The sequence below is a fragment of the Mustela erminea genome, chromosome 4, assembly GCF_009829155.1.
Source record: "Mustela erminea isolate mMusErm1 chromosome 4, mMusErm1.Pri, whole genome shotgun sequence".
Taxonomy (NCBI): Eukaryota; Metazoa; Chordata; class Mammalia; order Carnivora; family Mustelidae; genus Mustela; species Mustela erminea.
In genome coordinates, this window is record NC_045617.1 from 62,430,151 (window position 1) to 62,447,001 (window position 16,851).

The window sequence follows — 16,851 nt, forward strand, 5'->3', positions numbered from 1 at the left end:
AAGGAGAAGAGTTAATACTTGTTAGTCAAAAATCCAATCTCTCAAGACCCTCTTTTCTTTTCATATCATTCTTTTTTTCTCTAGAGTTCTCAACAAACCCAGAGATATCCTTCTTATCTATGGATTACTTATGGATAATTCACCAATTTATATGTCTAGCATAAAACTATCATCATAGTTCCAGAGTTTAATGACCAAGGAACTACTTGGCGACCATACTTGGATGTTTCAAAGACAGTTCAAATGTAGTATGTCTTAAATGAAACTCATGATTACCCCCACTCCCTCTGATAGACCAAAATTGGCATTCTCTTAGCATTCTCAATACCACTAAATGCCACAATATCCATCTATGCAAACCAGAAATCTAGGAATCTATAATATCCCTTCCCGTTCAACTGCCAAGTCCAATCAATTGCTAAGTCTCATTTTACCTTCTGCATGTATCTTGAAACTTTTATTTCTGTTTCTCTTCATCTTTACCCCATCTTATTCCACCCTACCATCAATTTATACCTGGATCACACTAGTATCTATTAACCAAGACTGCCCTTATTTCATTTGTTTTCCACACAGAATAATGTTTTTGAAAAGCAAATCTGATTATGTCACCATTCCTGCTTAACATCCTTTAATGGCTTTGTGATTTTAGAATATGTCCCAGATTCCTTGACACTACTTCTTTCAAGAAGTGTAGGTGAATTGTCCTCCCTCTAAATGTTCATAGGAGTTAGCGACTTACTTCTAACAATTAGAATGAGACAGCAATCCTATGTGATTTATGAGACTGGCTCATGTTCTCTCTTTCGCTCTCTCTCTCTCCCCCTTCCTCCCTCCCTCTCATCAGTTGATATGGGGGAAGACAGTTGCCACAGTTTGTGGATATTCAAGCAGCCCTGTGGAGAGGTGGATATAAAAAGAGCCGAGACATCCCACCAAGAGCAGTATCAATGTGCCAGCTATGTAGGAGAGCCACTGTGGAGACCCTCAGCTCCAGCCAAGATTCCAGGTAATGGTAGAGCTTTGGCCTACATCTTGATTGCAACCTCATGAAAGGCCTGAATCAGAACTGCCCAGCTAAGCTGCTCCTGGACTCCTGATTCACAGAAACTGTGTGACACTAAATGTTTATTGTTTTTTAAGTCACTAAGTTTGTAGCATGTTGTTACACTGCTGTCACATAACTTCCCGTGGATCTTAGGACAAAGAAAAATGTGCTTAACATGCTTCTAAAAACCTATATTCAACACTCTAGCCCATCCTATAATGTATCTCCCCACTCTGCCTCCCAGACATTCAGGCTTTCTTTCAATTCTTTGCACACACCATGTTCCTTTCTAGCACAGGGCTTTTGTTCATACTCCTCTTTCTTCCAGTAAAAGTATTTCTTTCTATAGTCACTGAGTTATAGCCTAAATTTCCACTAAATTTCAGCAACCTTGTTACTTCCCCGGGTATACTTTTCCAGATAGCACTGACCTGAACAAATTCCCTTATCATTACCTTTCTCTGTAGCATGATCATTTGATTCCCCTCTCTTTTCCCACGAGACCACACGAGCGCAGTTTACTCGCCGTTGTAGCTGCTGTTCCCATATGACAGGCACAGAGCTGGCAATGTGTGGAGTGCATGGAAGAATTGACATGGATGGGCACAGGAACAACAATGGCACTGGGCAAACACTGGCAGGTTCAGAGGGACCAGAGCTGGAAAGCTGTGTGAAGAAGTTGAAGGCAGACTGTCAAACGGGCCTTTTATTTCCACAATTTCTGCTGCCTCTGTCTTTCCTCATCTCCTCAGAGGTTGCTTTTTCCTTTCTCTGTGCTTCACCCTAGAAGTTTCCAAAACTCCTATCTCTATTTTTCCTGATTGTTCATTTCGGCTATCAACAAAGGGTCAAATAAAATAATTCACACCAAGGTGCCTGTCGCCAGCACTCAATCCCATTGTACTGGAAGGCACAGGAGGGAAGCAGAGAAGAGGAAATGAGCGTGCAGGAGGGGCAGACCCCAAAACAAAAGGGAAGCCAGGTAAGGGCTGGCAACACTGGAGTAAATCCAAGACAGGAAGAGTGGTAAAGACAAAGGAAAGGGCAGCAAGGCTGGTTTAGACCAGGGCCCAGCAAGACTCCTGATCTGAAGGCATTCAATCTAAGAAACAAGAAAGGGACACAGCTCCCAAGCTGTACAGTGAAATCAGAGGTGCCCATAGCAGACCTGGGAATGAGTTAAGGAATAGGGTGGAGACAAAGTCTAGCACTGAGGAAAGAGGCCTTTAGGAATGGATGGGAAAGTCAAGGCCAGCACCCCTTTGGGCATCAGAAAGTTAGAGGAAATAGAGATGGAAAAAAAGACCTCCCAAATAAGACGCTGTATCCACAGACTCACCATTCCATCCCAGACCTATCTTTCCCAGTCAGAGAGCACAGAAGGCTCTTCTCAGCACCACATGGCCAGGAGCACTTCTGTTGGTCCCAAGCAGACATTTTTGGGGGCTCTGCTGGGACAATAGATGATACGTGATCACTGTCCATTGGTGGATCAGAACTCACAGATATAATACACTTAAACAACTAAGAATGTTCTTTTGTTGGCTGTTTTTTCAACTTAAAAAATATATTTAACTTAACTGAATAGATACTGATTATGGACTTGTATACATAGAATGAACTAGAGGATTATTGCAGCATGCACTAGGAACACAGGTAGGCTCAGAAAGACCTACTGATACCTACTGGAAAGCAGCTACCTCCTTTGGCCACTGAGTGTGGTCATGAGCTGAGCCCCTGAGTGCTCCCCGACAGCCTGCAGTCAAGGCCCACATCAAACATCCAGTGAAAATTCTGAGACAGATGGCAAGGGGATTTCGAGAATCATATTTTCAAAAAGTAAATTTACTCCCCACCTTAATTTAGTAAAGTCTAAAGCCTCTTCATGGCTTTAGGACAGTTTATTTGTTTATTAGAGCACCGGTGGCATCTCAGTGACTGAAGGCAAAAATTGGACCAAAGCACCACTGACGTAGGATTTTTAATTTGCAGTCTTGGTGACTGAAAAAGATCAGCAAACAGCCCCAATTGATTGTTATTGAATGGATTATGCAAAGATAAAAATAAGAAATTCTACATCATTAGTAATTCTACATATAGTCTACTATTTTTAATTACTATAATTAGTCTATTCTGCCATGTGTACAGACAGAATTCTTTTAACCTCACATGTGAAGAGAATAGTGCCTTGTCTGGCACATATTCTAGTCTTTGTGTCATCTAAGCTTACAGATTTCAAGATTTCTGCACCCCAACCACCACCACCCCTGGCCTAATGGACAAATCAGCTACATCCTTTGACATGTTCTGTTGGAACTCAAAGGCCTTCGGAAGAATTACCCTGAGACCATGAGGTTTGCCATCAGAATTTCCTTTCGGAGCCCTGTTAGAGTGCTGGGTGGCAGAGAGGTCCCTTCCCCAACCATAAACAACTGTTGAGTCTAACCATACTATACCATACTATCTCATTCTTAATGGTGGGGAAGTAGGAGGGCAGATCTTGTTGTCATCATTTATGTGGCTGGTGACACATAGCATCATTAAAAATGAAAGTATAAAGTCATACTTACTCTCTGTAATTTGTTCCCAAGGTGATGCATGAAAATGCTATATAACCTTGGGAGAGTGGAAACCCCTCAAGGATGTCTCTGACAAGCTTTTGAAACAAGTCATTGTCAACTGCAGTGAAACAGCCCAGTAGTCACAATCCATTTGAAATCTTTCAGATATAAGTTGTAACAATAAGAGGTATCAAAATATTTGCCCTTAAGTAAATTAGATCAGATTTGGATTTTTCCATACCATAATGTCACTCATTCATTTGTATCCTCTTTTGTTTCCTTGAAAAGGAAGAAAAATACATAGATCCAGCTAGTGGGAGAACCTACCAATCAACAGTTGCCAAATATTCTCCTGTCCTCCCTTCCCTCTCCCAGGAAAGTTCCCTCTTCTAGAGACATGGGTTTGGACATCTTAATTGTATATCCCTATGGCAGTGTGTTCCCTATGAAAGTGTCATTAATTGTGCATTTCATAAAAAAAAAAAAGAAGGTGATCTCAGACACTAGGTCTTCTTTGAATATTAAGAGTATCTGAAAAGAATGGTCTGTCTTCAGTTTAGCTCCCAAAGTATCCTGAATTAATGCAACATTACAGCCCTTGCAACACTCTAGCTTCTCACCTGCTCAGTCTGTCCATTACAGTGGTCATGGCATTTGATTACAATAATTGTTCACATCTATCCCCTCATTAGGAAGACCAGCCTCTAGAATATGAATGTGTCCTTTTATTTTTGTGTCCTAGGTCCAGAACAGTGCCTGGCACATAATAAAAATTTGATAATGCTCATTGGATGAATGCATGGATAGACAGATGGATGACTTGATGGATACTACGTAGAGTATGCAGAAGACAATGTCCACATAAACCACAAACACTGCCTTCTTTTATTGAACTTGGAAAGTTCTGACAATGTTTTGAGAACCAAGGTTATGTTTTGACAAAACTAATTTAGTGTTTTGTGGAGCATAATTTTGGAGCCCAAATGACTACGTTTGACAGCGTCTCTTTAAGCAAAACTACATTTTGTTTAGGCCAGGGCATTATGACTGACAAGTTATATTTCTTCTTTGTTTGAAAGCCTTTCCAGAAATGTGTGACTGCACCAGCTATGGATTCTTTCTGGTTTCTGCTGCTTTATAACCTCTGACAGAAAGATCTTGTTTCCAGGAGTGCAGTGTCTTAGTGGGTTTCCCAGAATCCTTAAAATGCTATAAGAAGGCAATAGCATTTTAAGGGGTACCTGAATTCTGCTTAAATGATTTTGGAAAATGTGAGTTTTTCAAAAATATGTTTCTTGAAAAGCTAAAGAGTGGCAACAATGCCATGGGAACCTTGATGAGTCTTACTGAGAGGGCAATGGATGTGTGACTTTGAGGAAAGGCTAATTCATAAGGTACTTTACTAAACTCAATGCAAGCAAACCATATGACTTTGCAAAATTCTCTATGAATTGAATCATTTGTTCCAATTTAGTGTCCCAGACTTTCTGAGAAGAATATTTCCAAGAATACACAGGAGGAGAATTCAACATGTGAATAAACCCAGAATTCTCTCTTTTTTTTAACTAAAAAATGTAGGTAATCAATGACAAAATTACAATGACAACATTTGTATTTTATGTTTTCTCATAAGCTTACACAAACTGATTGCTCTGTGGCAAGTTTTAACTTGAGGCATGTAAAAAAAAAAAAAATCAACTCTGACTTTAGAGAAGATGGTGTAAGTAGAAGGCAGAATTTAGCTTATTGTTTGGTTTCTTTTTCCTGTGCTATCTTTATAAAGGTTGTAAGTAGCAGCTTAGAGATGCTGGAGATTTTTTTTTCTTTCTTTCTTTCTTTTTATTTTTTATTCTCTCTTTTCTAAAAGAGGATTTGGCCAGAAACTTCATAATTTTAGGTAGTAGGATCTTGACATATCCTGTGCTTTATCCAGTCCACATTGTAATATGTGACTATGGACTTTCGGATTTCAAACAAATCAGCAGTTGCCGAAGTCTGCACTGAAAATGTATTCATTCCAAACTGAATTATCATCACAGTGACGTTCTCCTCTCAAAACCTGAAAAAGCTAAAAAATGGTAACACAAACCACATGGTTGCCGCATTCCACCAGCACTCTTGGCAGGACAAGGACCGCCTGGCAACCTTGCTGTCAGCTGGGCCTGGGCTAATCACAGCAGCACTGGCCTGTAGTGAAATTGAATGCTTTCTTTCTGAGAACCCTTCAGTGAATGCTTTTCCTTCTTATCGGTCTTCTCAATACTGTTTGAAAAAGGGCTTCTGTGGATGAAAACAAGTCCTCATAAAGGGAGCTGCTGAAATAGTAAAAAAACAAAACAAAACAAAACAAAAACAAAAACAACAACAACAACAAAAAAACCACAACAATCAAGTATTCTAGTGACTCTGCAAAGAAATGGCCCACAAGGACAGCCTGGGTGTCGCCTTGGACTTGGGCCCCGCAGATGCACAGCCCCAGCCTGACTGCTTGCTGGCGCAGCTTCTATTTGCTCCCTTGTCCTGGGGCTTCCCTCCCTATGCAAACTCAGACAGCAAAGATCCAATGTATGGAATGAAGAAGGTAGCGTCTGATGACTCGGAAACACAAACGTGACCTTCTTACATTTGGCTCTGGAAACAATAACACTATCTTAATTCCCACAGACTTAGGGGGAAAATATGTATTTGGAACAAAACTGACGGTGACGACATCCCTTCGCGTAAGCATGGTTAAGACTGAGATGACACAAATTTGCTAAGATAACTGAGCATGTGAAAAGTGACACTTTCAGGAGAGAGGGATGGCCAAGCAGCCAGAGTCACAAGGATGGTGTCTAATGTGAGGGAAAGTCAATAAGAGATTGGATTCACCCAGCAGAGTTTAACTTCACTTTATATACTTTATAGCCAAATTGCATAAACAAAGACATCATTCAACTCTTGCTATTCCCCAATAGACAAGATGATGGACTATAAAGTGACTGGTCCCATCCCTGTTCGTTGTTGGCACTTAGAAATGTGAGTTTGCTCTTTTCCAATCAGGAGAATTTCCTTTGAGAACCTGAGGTTCAGAGACCCTCTGGTACACATGATGCTCTGCAGAGCTCTGTGGCCCTTACTCCTCCCCTCAGGCACGTCCCATTGTCTCACCTTCTTTCCCAAAGCCTACAGTGACTAAGAGGAAAGGATTAATCTGAAAAGGAGCTTAAAAAAAAAAAAAAAACCCAGCCCCATTGCTGCTACTTTTCTGAGTAATAACTCTTCTTAAAGTAAGCTTTTCATGTGCCCTGAATTTGGGGATCTTTGAACCTGAGACCTTGGGTGGACTTTATTCTAAATTTAAGAACACCATACTCTGGAAGGAGTACATAAATGGTTCAAAGTCAAAGAACCAGAGGACAGCCTGGCTCTTATGAATCGGAGAGCAAGAGTGATTTGTATTAGCTCATCTTCTACAGTGGTTAGAGTTGCCTGGTGAACAAACAAAAAATTATATGTGTGTCTGGAACTAACAGTATGCACACATTAGAGGTTGCACCATAATTAAAAACATGTACATGTTTTAGATTTCTGTTATTATGGGAAGAAAACAACTTGGGCCTTACTTAATATTTCTATTCCAGCCTTTTCTCTCACAAGTCCACAATTACTTAGAAATCCACCTACTGTGAATAAGCACCCATGGGACTCATATGCTCTGGTTTGTTCCATTGGCCATTTTCCTTCACCTGGACAGGAGGGCATGTCAATCCCATCCCAGTGTTTTTTGTAATCGCTCTCTGAGTGCAAGTGCACAGATTTACTCTTCAGGCTATTATTTGCCATTCAAATAATAAATGAAATTGCTTATATTTGCATATGTCCTAGAGTTTCCCAAATGTTTTTCACTTGTTTTCTTGTTTGACTGTTACTTCTGTGAAGCAGACAGAAATAGATATGAACACTCTTATCCTAGTGATAAGGAAACAGATATAGAAGTGAGGGGGGAGAAAAAGGTCTTAGGCAAATATATTTGATGTAGACTCTCTCCAGGTGGTGGAAGGCAAGAAGATGACTTTTTTTTTTTTTTTAATCGAGATTCCTGCGATGGAAACAAGTGGGCCAAAGTCAATGAAATTTAATATATATAGCTCATTATTTCAGTTGTAGTACATTTTTTTACAACTCTTAAATAGTATAAAGTTGAATTTTTCATAAATACTTTTCAAAAAATCTGTCTCTATCACCATTTAAACTAACCTTCATCTTCCCCCCAGACTAGATGAGGCTGCTTTTTTAATCCACACTGTATCCACTGCCTTCAAGCGAGATTTTGCATAGGCCTAACCCCAGGTGCACCTCTCTATCTGTATGTGGTCTCTTTTCCCTTATTAGCTTTCTAGAAACAATTAAATACACAGCTTTCATTTCCTTTCCAACCCCTGTGCATTAGCTGCAGGGCTCTGTTCTGTCTTGAACTGCCTCTCCACACATAAAAGAGGCATGAGTTGATCACTGACATTTAGAGCATCCCTCTATTTCTGCAAAACCACCCCCTCCTGCTACCCCCCATCCCCCCCCCCCACACACACACCCCACACTGATGATCCACTCCTCCCAATCCAAGAAAACTTTCTCCTGGCCTTGTTCTTTTCAGAATATGAAGGAAAGTGTTCCCTCCTTCTCCTAATTCCTTCTTTGATTAACAGCTGCAAGCTAGGTATGATGACTTTCAACTACAAAATATCTCTGAAGCCTGTTGCTACCAGTAACACAACATACAACTTTTAAACAACTGTCTGATACAGACTGTTCTAGCCAAAGAGTTTCTCTGAACTGGTTTCTAAAATGGGTGATATTCTTCCAGAACAAAACGTTTTATGCTAGACGTTTTTTTCCAATGGTGATTTAAATCATTGCATGACCCATTTATCCTTAAAAGCTCAACTTCTTTCCTGTTATGCAGCTCAGCTCAGTAATGATTTCTAGCACAATGATAATGTAAGGATCCCCTATGACTTCCAAAATGCTCAGAGTGCCTGTGCATTTGGTTTTAGAAATCCTCATGGAGTTCTTTTTAAGAGGAATGCAATAGGTAGGTGCATCTGTGTAAATTTGGAGAAAAGCCAGTGAATGGTCAAACATCTTTTTTTAGCAGGTTTTAGCTTTATTAAGACTTTTTAACTTATTTCCCAAGAGATTGTGTGCATGTCATTTACCCCACATTTCTCCTATTTAAAATGGCAATTACCTGGAACTCAGTTACTTTTTCCTTTAGTTCTACAATGTGTAAGCAGTTAATAATTTTCCCAGGCTCCATCTGGTTGCCTTCATTACGTCTTACTAGACCAGTCTCTCTGTACCCCTAAACAGGTACTATCCAATACAAGGACTACATGTGACTATTTCAATTTTGATTTAAATTAATTAAAATTAAATAAAAGAGGTAAGTGAAATAAAAACAAAAATAAACTCTGGGGACTACATCAAAATAAAAAGTGTCTACACAGAGAATAAAACAATCCATAAAACTAAAAGGCAAACAACTAAATGGGAAAAGATATTTGTAAATGACATATACAGTAAAGACATATACAGTAAAGGGTTAGTATCCAAAATATATAAAGAACTGATACCACTTAACAAACCCAAAAAACAAATAATTCAATTTAAAAGTGGCAGAAGACATGAACAGAGAGTTCTCCAAAGAAGACATTCAGATGGCCAACAGACACATGAAAAGATGTGCTCAACATCACTCATCATCAGGGAAATACAAGTCAGAACTACAATAAGATATCACTTCACACCTAGAATGGTGTGAATGGCTAAAATAAAAACTACAAGACATAATAAGCATTGTGAGGATGTGGAGAAAACGAACCCTCTTGCACAGTCGGTGGGAAGGCAAACTGATCCAGTCACTATGGAAAACAGTATGAAGTTTCTTCGAAAAATAAAAAAGAGAACTACTCTATGGTCCAGCAATCATCTTACTGGGTATTTATCCCCAAAATACAAAAATACTAATTCAAAGAGATACATGAACCTGTAGGTTTATTGCAGCATTATTTATAATAGTCAAACTATGGAAACAGCCAGCACAAGTATCCATTGATAGATGAATGGATAAAGAAGATGTGGTGTACACACACACACACACACACACACACACACACACACTTTGGAATATTATTCAGCCATTAAAAAAGAATGAAATCTTGCTATTTGCAACAACATGGATGGAGCTAGAGAATATAGTGTTAAGCGAAATAAGTCAGAGAAAGAGAAACACCATATGATCTCATTCATATGTGGAATTTAAGAAACAAAACAAATTAGCAAAGGAAAAAAAAGGAAAGAGAGACAAACCAGAAAACAGACACTTAACTATAGAGAACTGATGGTTACCAGAGGGGAAGTGAATGGGGGATGGGTAAAATAGGGATGGGAAGTAAGAATACATTTATCATGATTAAAAAAAAAAATAAAATAGAAGAGTAAAAAAATTAAATAAAACAAAAAATGTAGAACTTCAGTCACCCTGACCACATTTTAAGTGCTCAATAGCCACAGGTGACTACCACCTACTGTATTGGACAATGTAGACATAATGCATTTCTACCATCACAGAAATTTCTACTGGACAGCACTGATGTGAATTGTATGACCATAAGAACAGGTATCACATCCAGCTTTTGTATGGTAGCACTGGTAGCAAAGGTAGTATTTAGCATATAGTAAGTGCACAGCAGTATTTGTTGAATAAACAATTCACCCAGGAATTCTTTCCCTTTACCCAATGTGGGAAGATAGAGAATGAGGCTTTAAAAAGAAGTCCTCTTTGAAAAAGAAAAAACAGGCTAGCTTAAATTACAGCTGATAAATGTGGGCAAGAAAAACAGCCATAAGCCAAACACAGGTGTATACCTTGTACTGCAAAATTCAGTAAGTACAAAAAGATTCATTGCTCACAATGAGTTAAATATCCGTTCAGCAGTTAATTTAAAAATTGTTCAAATCTGGTTACTTTATCAAAACCAGCAAATCAAATCATTAACATAACCAGCTCCTAGCTAGAGTTGAAACAGAAAAAGGTGAAGGTGGGGGTGGGGAGCACCTGGGTGTCTCAGTTGGTTAAGCATCCAGCTCTTGATTTTGGCTCAGGTCATATCTCAGGACTGTGAGATCGAGCCCCATGTTGGGCTCCATGCTGGGCCTAGGTCCTGCTCAAGATTCTGCCCCTTCCCTGCTTGTTCTCACTCTGTCTCTTTCTCTATCTTAAACAAAAACAAAAGAACAAAAACAAAACCCTATCATTGGGACCAAAGTTTCTCTGGTTACTCTGGTTAGTTCTTCATTAACCCAGCACTCTACTGAGTTCAATATGCAAAGGATGAAAAACAAGAAAGTAGGGGAAATATCATTACTCACCACACAAGGACTTCCTTATATAAAGGCAGTTCCTAATGAGAAAAATGCATTTGGCCTCGACATTTTTAAGTTGTTTGTGAAAGTCAACCTTCCCATAGAAACCCAATCCTGTGATGTGATGTTCTAAGAACAGACTTCCAAAACCAATGTCATCCATCCCATAGGTGAAGTAGACAGTGAAGACTATGTGTACTACTGATCTATGCAGAAATACATTCAGATTCTATTTCAGGGGGCCTGAATCAATGCCTCACCTAACTGTCCCTACCTGCCTTAACTCCGCATTATGAATGGGGGTTTTGTGGCCTCCGGCCTAGAGGGCAAGAGTCCCCACGGTGTAGAAACGAATCAGAGATCCAGAGTAAAGGTGTCTGAAGAACCCTAGAGTAAGGAATAGAATGAGCAAGGGTAAAAAGCAGAAATAGGGCATCTGGGAGATCTGAGATAAAGGGACGGTGGCAGGGGAAAAGCTGAGGTGGAGAAATGAAAGGGAGCATGTTTCCCCCATTTAATACCACTTATCAAACCACCATGACCCCTCTTCCTCACCGCATGCAGCACTGTGATAAAAGCCATAAATGGCGCATGGATCCCCAGTTCTGTTAGGATAAACCAGAATCCTACTTTGACCTCAGATCCATTTGTCTGGCTCTTCCCCTGCCTTAGCCATCACCAGGCTGCCCTTGGCCTCTTCTCCCCTGCCACACTGGTCCTCTCTCATCCCCAGGCCCCAATCCACCTCAGATCCTCAAATATGCTTCCTTAACCTGGAAGTTTCTCCATTTCCTTCTGGGATGAATGAATTCCTATCCAACCTTCACATTTCAGCTTTTATCACTTCCTCAAGAAAACCTTCTTTGAACTCCTGGATCAGTTTCAATTTCTCCTCTTCACTATTCTTCGACAGCTATGGACTTTTTCTCCCTCATTGCATTATCAGAGTTGTGGTTTAACATCTATCCATGTAATTGTTAGATTGAAGACTGTTTCTGCTCTTCAGTCTAGACTGTAAGCTCCAGGAGGTCTACATCTGCTTACTACTGTGCGTGCCACGTAATAGGTATTCACTACATATTACTGAGTAAATGCATGAAAAAAAATGAATGAATGAAATGCAATGAGGAGAGATGGCTTTCGGGCTTTAGATGAGCGTCTCTAAGGGTTAGCCCCTCCTGATTTTTAAAGGAGAAGGCAAAGAGGGGTGAAGTTTAAGTGTACCCAGCTGTTCATAAATAAGGAATGACCACAACTGAGGAGTTGCCTGTATTCATTTGAAAGTTAAAATGTTTATGCAATTCAGTATGTTTTTCCATTCTTTCTCTCAAGTCATCCTCCCCTCCTCTCATATGTGATTTATTCTAAGAGACTTGGGCTGAATTTTTTAGTGTAATTGAGAAGACGGGAGTTTCTGTCCTCCAATAGAACACACACTTCCTCTCCTTAAAAGAGAAAAAACATACTTTAGAAAGCTAACCTATTCACAGAACACTTGATTTAGAATGGGCGGGGGGGGGGGGGGATATCAAATTAGAAAATAGCTTCTTTGCCTTATTTTTATGATTACAATTAAATAACAGCAGATCAAGAAAATAAATCGGGTCTAATTGTGTGGTTTGTAGGACCTCCAGGAATTTCCTGACAGGGACCACTGGTCTCCCTAAATGGGATTCATTCTGATGGGATGAGCCCCCTGAGTATATACTAGTATTTACACTTTGTGTTTCTGACCCTAAAGGGTTAAAATGGGAAGCAGGAACATTTTCAGTACTCATTGTGTCATGTCCTGCTCAAGTCAAAAAGAATTGCCTGTGAAGGCACAAAATGTCACCTTTTTTTGCACTTCCCCTGACCCCAGCATCTAAAAATACAAAATGTTGGAATTTCTAGAGCAGGTGACTATAAAAAACAAAAAACTTAAAGAGGGCTAATTGGTCAAGTTCTAAATGGAGTCCATAGAAGACAGAAATAGGGAAGCGTCCCTCCAAGTGACCCAGCCTGCATAAAACTTGGCACACAATTCATTTTGAAAGACTTTTTGTCTCTGCACTTTTAGTTTAAAGAGAAGCATTTCATTTTCAGCATAATGGATAACGGTGTCATCTTGGCTACCTTCTGTCTACAAGTGGGGTTAATTTTAGTCTGATCCTTATTTTGAGCACATGGAAGATTTTCTATTACTCATCAACCTTTGCTAGAAGCCCAAGACAGCCCTTAAGTCTTAGAGAAAGAATCCTCTGTTTGAAGAGATTTTCCCAGCACGTGTTAAAGCTGGAGAGGGTGGTTGTGGATTTAGAAAAGGTTGCACCTGTTCTTGTATGTACCATTATTGCTAACTTGGGCTTGGCTTTCAGTTTAACTTTTCTTTTCCCTTTGATATGTACTCTACTTCTTAGTTTAAATACACATTTCAAAACACTTCCTTTGGGTTCTAGTGTGAAGGAAATTGATCACTCTTCATCTGTATGTTTTTAATTGACTTCCTCCTTCCTGGCTGGGAAATTAGCTTTCAGTCCTCTCTTATTTGATCTGTGAAACAGTGTATGTGACACCTTCCCAGACAACAAGATTTAATGAATCCTAAATGCTGCAGACTTCACCTGGCAGAGGCTCCACAATCCCACAGAACTTTTAAAGATGTAACAATCATGCTTCCAACTGAATTCTTGCTGCAAAGCGTACTGACTGGCATCGTTGTCCATAAGATATCGAAAAAGCCAGCTATTGTCTCGTTTCTTCCTGCTTGTTGCAAGGCGCTCTTTAAAAATCAATTGCCTTCTCCCTGTGCAGAGTTGCTAAAAGTGGGTATCTGATCCCTGAACTCTAGAAGTATTTATTTATTTCTTGTCTCCTATCGGTTGTTTTTATTCCCATTAAAATTGAAATCTAACGTTTGCACTGAGAAGGATCGATAAGGTCTGAGAACAGCGATGCCCAAAGATTTCACAGGCCGTTGCAAGAGGTTGTTGTTGTTCGGGCTGGTAGTTTGCCAGACTGCCACCTGGGCAACCGGGTCGGTGACCAAACAGGTGATACTGTTCTCATAGTGCCACAGGAAACACACCCTGTGCGCCTATTGCCACACTGCCATTCCTTGACTTTAAGTGCTTTATAGATTTTCCTGTTGTTCATGTGATTAGAGTCCACTGGTGAGATAAATAAGGTCTAGAATTCCCGATCGCAGCCTCCTAAGGTGGAGTTTACTTCTCAGAAGAAAACCCTCCTCCAAATCCCGGAATGGACTATAGCTAAGAACTTCAGGGAATTCCGCTGCCTACAACAGCCTATTTTCCTAGGAAGGAGACTTCCTCGACTCTCTTTGTAAATAGTCTTCACCCGGGGGAAATTCTGTGACTCTGACCTCCTGTTGTCTCAACCAATCACAGAAATAGATCCTATGATCAAATATGCCCTCTCTCTTTCCCTCTCATACACGCACACCCTATAAAACAGACCTCCCCCCAAAACAGAATTTTTTGTGGAAATAAAATTTTTCTTAGTAACTGCTTTTCCTAGGATGAGTTAAATTAATTTGCATCCTCTTCCTCAAAGGCTGTTTCCTTCTTTTCCTTTTTTTTTTTCTCTTGCCAGAGTTCTATCCTATTCATTTTTTAAAGACAAATGCTTTTACTTTTACTTTCCCAGCTTCTTTTATTATGATTTCATTGTTGTTTTTTTAATCTTCCAGTTCATGTATTCGGTTTGGTTTTTAAATAGGTCTTTTACTATCTTGGAAATAAAGGGTCAGTTGGGGCAGAGGAACAGGGGAAATGGAGCCTTGTCATGTCTTTAAAAGGAAAGATGAAGCCAAGTAAAAATTGCAAGATCTGTTACTTTAGTCCATCCACAGTTTTCCCCTGACCAAGTATAATACTTCAAACTTTCTCCCTGGTTCTAATGGAACTGACACACTGCAGGTGCCACAGTTTAGATTTAACAATGAAAAAAAAAAAAAAGTCCATTTCTTTTCTTGTCCTGCAGCAAAGACATCACAAAAGATAAAGTTATCATGAGCTAATTACAGTCCTTGAAAATTACCTTTGTGCTTTGCAAATATGCATTTTTTTTCTTTGCTGGTGATGAAGAAGTTGGCAGTTTAAATAAAAAACACTATTTAAAGTAACAGAGTACAGTTATATAACCTTTTCACATAAATCACACAATAACTCTTTGTGCTTTGAAAAAAAAAGAACTGCAGTGCTTGTTAAGAAGATTTATTTATATAATAATCTATGCAAAGGGCTTTTTTTTTCCCTTTTATAAAAGTGGGATGTTCCTTTTTTAACCTCTGGAAGTTACAGACTAGAGGGCAGGAATATCCTCCAATCACCGCATTTAATGGCACACGCCCCAGCTACTGAAGACTCCATCCAGCTTAAGTAGTGTTTTGGCATTACCCCTTGTCTTTATTTCTAAGCACACAGAAAACTTAAGGAATAGTCTGTGCCTACTGAATAAATAAAATGCAGAGTCACAATCCAATCCACTAGAAGAATTCCTGCTACAAATCACACCAAGACTTGGGATCATTTTTCTCAGTTTTCCAGGAATAGGACTTCTTCAGGTATGTTCGATTAGGGGTGGTGAAATCCATGGAATCACTCATGTCCTAGCATTTCTGTGCTGATTCTCTATAATTCTTCCATCAGGTTCTTTTTCTCTCGCTCAGCTTCCTACCCACCCCTCACTTGCTCCCCTTAGAATCATTTGCTGATTTAAACTGAGTAGCAGTCGTCTCATGTTATTTATAACCTTGTCCCTACCATATGAAAATAATCTCCCATATACAATGTCCTGACATCAAATTCATCTTAGGTCACTGACCAGTCCACCTTGAAGAACCAGGGCCATACATATAAACTGGTAAATGTGAAACTCGGCTCAAACTGACCCACTTTATCCTCAGACCAGAGGATCACTCCTAAGAAGAGTTATCATTCCATGGAGATAAACCTAGTGGAGGCATTTTATTAGCCAAATATATCTATTCTAACTCTTTCTGAACAGTGGGGCTTCTGAAGACAGGGAAACCCACAAGGGCTTTCTTGTGTGTTCTTATCTTTCACTGAGATGCTGACCTAACTTTTAAAAGCTATCTCCATGGAAAATTCTGGGCTCTCCTCCAAAACCAACCAGTAGGAGGTGGCTCTCTTAATCAGTGGCTGTGTTCCGTCTTTATATAAACAGGTTAAGCCAGCTGCCAGAGCCTCTGCGACCCGTTCCAGCTCACATTACCCATAGCTTGGAAAGATGGGCCTGAACCAAAGCTACGTTATGAAAGCAGAGAACTCTACCTCTCCCAGGTTATAGCAAAAGACCTAGCTGTCATCTAGGGGGACCATAGTCATCCGCAATCTTGATTTTGTTCCTCAAGAAAACAACTAAACTCTGGCACACACTTTTCCCCAGAAGGGCTAAGATTTTACCGACCTGCCAGTTGGAAGGAAAGGCTCAAAAGGAAAAGAGGAAATTGGATCCTTCTGGTGGACACATCAGAGTCGAGCTACGCATTCGCCTGACATAGTGGGAAAATAATAAAAGCAGAAACAATTCTTTGGTTGTATATGGAATGCAGTGACTGTTAGGGTAGGTTTGATTAACTGGAAAGACTTCCTCCCACCAGCTGATCCAGAAAGGGCTCTCACTGTCCTGGATGGAATTCAGAATGTCCGTGTGTAGAATCAACAGGCATGACTAACACCGAAAAGATGCTGCTAGCAGAATCTGTGTCTTGCCTAAGACGTCCACGCCCCTCTTCGACCCTGAAGATGTTGCTCAAAATCATGAGTTTTCCCAAAGTGGCAACAAGCCACGTGGAATACACTAAAAAGC